At 40.2% G+C, this 8,027-nt stretch overlaps 1 long non-coding RNA gene across 1 annotated transcript; it reads left to right on the forward strand.

Annotated features, from left to right (window-relative positions):
• Positions 1 to 294: 294 nt before the first annotated feature.
• LOC120528685 lies at positions 295 to 3,488 on the forward strand. The gene is made up of 3 exons (XR_005633587.1): positions 295 to 360; positions 521 to 585; positions 3,385 to 3,488. It is a non-coding gene; the product is annotated as an uncharacterized LOC120528685 (long non-coding RNA).
• The last annotated feature ends 4,539 nt before the right edge of the window (positions 3,489 to 8,027 follow it).

Raw genomic sequence — 8,027 nt, forward strand, 5'->3', positions numbered from 1 at the left:
TTTAACGCTGTTACTTTTTAAACAGAATGTTTCTGGGTCAAAATAATTACATGGTAACTTATGGCAAAAATGTACACTTTTTGTTGTAAATGCAAAGCCTGGGCAGAGATGGTGACGTTTACAGTTTGTGATTTGAGTGCAGTTTCTTCTTGTTCCCCTTCCAAGGCAAATGAGATCTGATTTGAATTGGCCTGGCACTCTAGTTGGCCTCATGCCCACCCTGTAGACGTGTCCCATCCCGCCTGCTCTGCTATATAAGGAGGTGTTGCTGTTGACTACAACATACGTCTCAGTGTCAGCCCCACCATGAAACTCACCACCTTGCTGGTTCTGCTGTGCCTGTGCTCTGTGCCAATGGCTGTAAGTTCTAACCTTTGACATTTGTACTGAAAAATATTTACAAAATTGTTTTTTTGTTCCCTGTTTGTAAATTTCTTGTCATTACTTTTAAACAGCAGGTCATCTAAAATCTATTTAGCAGTTATTAAAGCCTCAGCTTACTTTTGTTCTTACTTTACAGAATTGTATCTCGGAGACGAAATCGCTCAAGCACAATTGGGTTCCTTCACTTACCACGGACACTCGGTGAGTAGAATGGAGACTGCGCCACTCACAGATTTATGTCCAGGCATTCCCTGATTGCTCTGTTTTGTGGGAGGCTCATCACAATTTATTCAGTTAAAGTAGAGATGAACTACTAAAACTAATTAAAACATTTCCTCCCATGGAACTAAGATAGTCGAGAGTCTTTATACTTTGCACATCTGTGTAGCTTCAAGGATTCACGTGACATACATTTTGTCAGTAGTCCTTTTACACAAACAGTCAAGTCTGTGACTGTGTGACTCCAGATTTTGTGTCTGTGTGTCCTGTGCGTCTGTGCAGATCGATTGTTCAGGTGTCAGACAACAAAACATGGACTTGCTTAGAGAGGAGCGGAGTGCAGTGCCGTACACACAATGGCACACAGAACAGGGGGCACATCCTCTGTCCTCGACTGTGTGTACAGAGCTCCGTGTGCATTCAGTTTTAGAGCAGAAATCTTCCTTAATGCAGTGCAGGAAAATCGACGTATTGGCAGAGGATATCCAAAGTTGGGTGATAGATGGAGTCAGCAGGGCTGATTTTGTATCCGTAGCCATCAATGAATCGACAAACAACACAAACACTGCGTTTATGTCGGATATTTTGGAGGTTTGAGGTCCCTGAGCAGCTGCTCTTTTTACTTTAAGTGTCTCTTTTGAACTATTTGTGCTTAAAACAAACGCTGTGATTATATAATGATGTTGTTGTAAATAGTAAAGCACAGACTCTAAAAGGTGGAGTGAATGATCGGATTTCATTATGAATTCTCTTTTAAACTTTATGTGCCTTGTTATCCTGAAAATTAGCAGCTGCCCTTTCAAACTATCATCCTGTGTCTGATTTTAGAGACGTCTTATTTTTAAAATTACCCTAATTATGTCAAATCAAGTTAATTTCATTGGTCATCTGTACATAGTACAAGGAAATTCCTATTCAATGCAATACGAGTATAAATAATTAAATACATGAATGAAAGATTAAGTAACTTCAGATAAAAGAAATTTCAGAGACACAGTTTTTGGAATGTTTGAATCTCTCGTTACACCCTCCAAATTTTACAGGTGAAAAGAAAAGCGGGGAGCACTACAACCCTAAACACCTTCAGCTTCATCAGTGGGCTTACACCTCTTATGCCTCAGATGAAGTCTGCCCGAGGCTTTAGTGGTCCTGGTGTTTGTTTACTTCATCATCAATGCCAGTGCCCTGGGGCTGTTTGCTGCCAAGGTACATGAACCTGTTCTCCACGCTGAGTCTTTGACTGCTGGTTATAAAGTTTAGTTCATCATATGGTGTCCCTGATGCAGGCTGATGCATTACTTCTGTCAGCTAATATTAATGATAAGCTCAAAGTCGGTCCATTCATCAACTTATCACCACTGCACTGCCATTGATGTAGCATTGAGGCCACAGTTATGATCAGGAGGAGCCCGTTTATGGTGTTGGTGCCCACCTTACTTTTTCTGTGAAGCCTTCTAAGGTTGATCAGTTTCCCATTTGTGTGGTAAGTAATGCCAATGCCTACATTATAGTCTTTAAAAGTTTCAGTGAACATATTGAAGAACATCTGGCTGAACAGCATCAGCGCCAGGTCACAGCCCAGCTTAACCACATTTAAGAGAGGGAAGGACTCCATTGTCCTGAACTCCATTGTCCTGAATTTTAGCTTGCATAAAATAATGACAATGCCACACCATGGTGATGAATTTCCTTAAGCATCCATATTTTAAAAAAATCTTTCTGCTAACATTGTGGAATTCTTACTCAAATCTATACAGAGCATTGTGACAGATTCACAGGTAAAATGCAAAGTGACTAACCAGATAAGGTTTGCGAGTGCCAAAGGCTTTCAAGGGATGTCTCGATGCATGCTCAATAATCCAGGTGAGGAAATTCTAGAAAGTTGATTCTGTTCATCTGGACATAGTTTTTTTTTCTAGGGAGATACATTACATCACTCATCCAAGTGACTTCCTCAGTCTCAGTTGACTGCAGGTTTCTCCAACCTATTCGGTCCAACCTTCGGTTACATACAGTATAACATCTCAAAGTTCCTGGCTGCTGTCCTCAACCCGTTGGTAAGCAGCTCAAAACACCATATTCAGAACGCTTTGGATTTTGTGGAGAAGGTGAGATATATCTTGAGATAAGGCACCTCAGCTGGGTGCCATTGATGTTCTGTGCCACCTGGGAGATGTGATGCTGACCATCCTGATGCTGAGGCCTGTTGATTAGGAAATCCAAACCCCAGTTACAGTGGTACAGAGTCCTAAACTGTGAAGTCCGCTGGTCATGTTGACTTGTCCAACAGTATTAAGTGTTGAGCCGTGGCCTGTAAACAGGACCCTGACATTGCAGCTTGTATTATCCACATGTGTCAGGGTACAAAGCTCCACTGCAGGGGTCTCAAAGTGTGAGGGTCACAAGATTTGAAGGGTTATTTGTGCTTTGGATTTGGTGGTTGTTGTGATGTTCAACTCAGTGTTTTAAGGTTGGTGTTTGTCAAAAGTGAATTCCTCTTGTTGTTTGAAAATTCTTGTTGTGTTTTTTATTTTTGAAATAAATAAAATCCAAAAAAAATTACAAAATTACTTTACTTAATTACTGAATGTCATTTTCATGTTGCAAATGCAGTGTTTCCTCCAAACCTTTAACAAACAGTCTGAAAAATGTGTGGGAAGTTGAACAGCTAAAGTCCATAAAGTGTCTGTGTGTGGGAACCCGTAGTGTTAAGGGCACTGACAGAGACGGCCTGAGCCTCCATATTGTTTTTTTTTTTTTTTTTACATTTTATCCTTACAGTGGATATGACATAGTACGTGATGATACTTACCTAATGTCTAAGAAGGACTTGAAGAAGGACTTGCAGATGAGCCTGTAGAAGGGTGATTTCTCAGGACTTCAATAAGCTGGTAAGCATGTGTGGGTTGCAGAAGTAAATGTTTGGATGAATGAGGTGACAATTCACTTGTCTGCAAGCATAAACACTTTTGTAGTCCCATAGGTGTGGCATGAGGTGAAGTGGAGCGAATGCCTCATTCTTAAAAACTTGTCCTCATGTTTAGGTTCCTGTTAATTGAATTTCAATAAACGTTTTGTTTAAATTTACTTTGACCAAAGATGAGTGTCTTTTTTAAAGGACAAGTATCTTGCATCTTCACCAACTGTTTGTTCGCACACTGCAGCAAGGCCTTCTCTCTCTTCTCTTCATATTAATGTATACGGTCACAGAACTCACATTAGATACAAGAAATAAAATGTCAAGCACTGTGATCTTTTCCTATTCATTTAATGAACTGCCTGTTTCTCTTTTAGCCCAGAAGAATCAACCCAGACCAATAATATTCAAGAATGAAGAATTAAAAGAATGTATTTTAATTTAAAATAAAAAGAAATGCAATGCAAAAATGATGACTATCTGTCTGTCCACTTGTCTGATGGTCCATCTTTGATTATCTACTTGATTTATAATGTCTTGTCATGCACATCTTTCTGAGTCTATCAAATGCCACTGGCCGCTCTCAACAATCACTTCAGGGCTGATTGCATCAATGTAAAGGGACTGGAGTAGTCGGCAGGATGGACAGACTGTGAATGCTTGCTCCAAAATCCCTTCAGTTTCATTTGTGTTCCTTTATAACACATTTATTGACGTGCGATTGTTGAAGGGTCTTCCTCAACTGGGCTTATCTGCCAGCAGATTCAATTTTTATGGAGAGCTGATTACCGTCAACACTAAACAAAAGCATCATCTGAGTTTCACAGCCACACATGATGATTATATGTTTATGTTAAATAAAGCTTGAGTTTGTAAACTAGAAGATCTCACCTGGACCTCTGCATGAATTTGAACTGTACAAATCATTTCATGCTCTAATGTTAGACATTAAAATCAAATTATGCATAATTATCAGGTATAACCAGTAGGAGGAACCACTGATCCCAAATCCCCAGATCCAATAATGTCCAAGATAGTCACTGGTTCAAGTAATGGATTTATAATCCAGCAAGCACAGTAAATAATGAAACACAGCCAATAATCATATAATACAATGATACTCTTTCTTCTCCTTCCTCCTCCTGTTGACTGTCATTCGCTGCCTCCCGACTCCATGAGGTAAGGCAGTGGGCTCCTTTTATACTGGACTTGACTTGACCCATGAGGAGCACTTCCAGACTGTGTGAGAACCCAGGCAGTGCCCCCCTGACAGCACCCCTTTGCAGCACCCAGGGACCCCAAATGGACTTCAGTTCTCGTAAACCTCTGTGAGTGTCCTAGCTGGGATGCCTCCAGCGAACTACTGTCAGCTAGCATATAGGGGATGTAGCTGCTCCTGACCTCCAGCTTCTGGTAATCCATCCCCTGCCAACTTCCATGGTGACGAGAGGTCCTCCTGCTGACCGTTAATGTCAGTAAAACCAAACAAGCAGATACGGTCAGAGACTTCAGGAGGAAAGAAAATACTTCCATCTACCTCAGAGGGAAAGTTGTAGAAAGGGTAGGCTGATGAATTGAAATTAATGTCTGATTTGTAAACTGTAATGGAGAACCAGTATGCCCCACAGTGTTAGACAAATATCAAGACAAATTTCAGCTTCAAAGCTACACCGAAAAATACTTGAGTTATAAAGCAATTTCAGTAACTCTAGACAGATTAAAAAGTACATAATTAGTGAATTCAAGTTGGAAGATGGTATTTATCAGGCGTCACACACGTGTGAGTAGGAGGAAGCTGAATGGACCAAGTGAGTGTAATTCCATGCCGGGCCAGGGGATGGCGGAGTGCACTAAACTCTCTTCTGCTGTCTCTACAGACCAAACACGGGAAAACCTGCCTGATTCAACCTTAAAGACATCACTTCTGGTTCTAGCACCCAGAATCACATCACTTCCGGTCTTGCCCTTTAAAGCCGCCATGTTTGGAACACTAACTCAGTTCAAACTGGAACTCGACAAGTGCACATCGTTCTCTTTTTCTAATTACCCATTTGCTGCCAGGGTATGGGTGGCTGCCCCAAATCTTTTTCCTGTGTTGAGGCTGATTATTTCACACAGGCCAGTTATGTGTTTACCACATACATCAAAAAAAGCTAATTTGAAAATTCTACCATCTTAGATGAATTCATTGTTTATTTATTTAATTATTGACACAGCCCTAAAATATTTCAGCTATCCTGTACTTCATTGTAAAGCCTGTGAACACCATTTTATCATCAGTCATCAAAAATAGAGAAAATTATTTGCACAAAGCCATAGTGTTCAAGTGTGGAAAGGTGAATAACCAATTTATGAATTCCTCAATGTCAAGAACTTTAGGTTAATAATACATTATATAATGCATATTTCAGATAGTACACACTCAAAGATGGCGCTGACTGGTGAGGCAGGCTGTTTGATCGACTCTTTCATACACCAAAGGCATACCAGTGTAGTATTTAAACGATGCTGGCTCTATTCTTCCTTGCTGGGATTGGTTTCCCAATGTCTGAGAGTCTTCTTCGACTCGTCTTCTCCTCTACAGGCTGCAAGCTATTGGCCGCTGGTAACCAGATTTAATTTCTCCTTCTCAAGGCTGCCTTGACGGTTTCTCTTTGTGTTCAAAGGGAATAAACGCTGCTGATATTCACCGGCTCACATGAGCTCAGCCTACAGAGAGCTTCTCTACGTCTATCAAGTTTGCTCTCCTGAACGTGAGCTTAGTGAATATCACAACTTTTATCTTGCATGATTTTATTACCTCAAACAAGCTGAACCTCTTTTACATCACTGAGACTGGGACCATTAATGGTGACTCATCATGTTTTACTGACCCGGTACCACCAGGTTATCCATTTTGCAGTACTCCTCAACTGTCTTGTCATGACGTGGCCTGCCACTGTTCTTAATAGTTCTTGTTCTTGGGTCAAAGCCTTACAATGGGGTCCATTTAGTAGTTTCGAACTGCAACTTTTCAAAGTGTGTAGCTCCAATCTTTTGTTGTGAGCTGTGGTTTATATTTCTCCTACAATTAATGATAATGTTCATTTCTGAATTCTCTGACCTCTTGGCTGATATAACACTTTGATAAAGTACTTATTGTTGGTGGTTTTAATATCCACGTTTGCTGTCAATCTAAAGGCTTTTTATCATTATTGGACTCATTCAGCATACTACTGCTCCAACTCATTCTCTCGGTTACATTGTGGATTTCATTCTCACGCGAGGTGTTACAATTAATAATATTAAGATATATGATGTTCATATTACTGATCATTTTTCTTTAATGATGGATGTTAATACTACTGCTGACATTGTTATTATGAGCTGAGTCCCACGCTATTCTCGTATTTTTAATTCTTCTACTACCTAATACATGCGGCTTCACTCACAAAGCTCTCTTTTAATAAATTAGCTGATAAAAAATATGGACACAATTTTATTTCAGTTTTTGTTTATGTACCAAGTCTGTGCTGTATATGAAAATCACACAAAAGCAGCAGATATGTTGAGCAAGGAGTTACGATACTTCTCTGTACACAGCGTTAGATGTAACAGCCCCAAGTTTAAGAATGAATAGTGAGGGAGGTGAACTCTCTCTGCAGCATCCCACCTAAAGCTGGCCATGAGGGAAACAATCACCCCTCAAATCCACTGCCACCTTTTTAACTCTTTGAGGGCTGAATATTTTTTCCAAAAAACAGTTTCTGAAAAGTAATGGTTTCACACAGAAATCAACATAAAATGTTTGTTGCTGCATGCTGTGGCTGCCAGTTTGCCAAAAAATGTGCAGTAGGTTTGCTGCCAGGCTATTATCGTGTGGCTGGGGCAGCAGCAGCAATGATCACGGTCGCAGTGCATTGCAATGTGGTTTCTATCTCTTATCATTGTTAAGCGGCAGTTCTACCTGGTGAACATTGTCAGTACCACGATTAGCTGGGGACCAGCTCACATTCATTTTCGATCACTTGTATCAAAATCAGAGTCAGACAAGTCATAGTCCAGTTCAGAGATAATAGGCAAAATGGCGTGTGCGGAGTATTTTGCTTTACGCATTCGCTTTGATCTCTCACCAGATGTCAGTCCCATGCGAGTGCAAGAAATCTCAGTCAAACCAATGAATCTAACGCTCTTTCAGACAACGAAAGTCCAACTAAAACATAAGAGTTGGTTTTGTCTCAGTTTACACTTAATTACCATTGTCAACTCCTCCTTTTAACAAAAGTCGACATCAGCCCTGAAAGAGTTAAGAGACTGGCCTTGTGCTTTATTGACAGACATTGTAACACACTTTACTTGGAATTTGCTGGAGTTTTAATTGAAAAGGAAAGTCAGATGGTAGAAGAGGAATACGTGGGATAAAGACAGCTTCTCCCTAAACAGAGTCAGTAAAGAAATTCAAATACTTCTGAAAATAAGTAATAGTAATAAAAAAAGTAAACTAACAAATACCACGACTACCTCAACC

Source organism: Polypterus senegalus, chromosome 4, assembly GCF_016835505.1.
Source record: "Polypterus senegalus isolate Bchr_013 chromosome 4, ASM1683550v1, whole genome shotgun sequence".
Taxonomy (NCBI): domain Eukaryota; kingdom Metazoa; phylum Chordata; class Cladistia; order Polypteriformes; family Polypteridae; genus Polypterus; species Polypterus senegalus.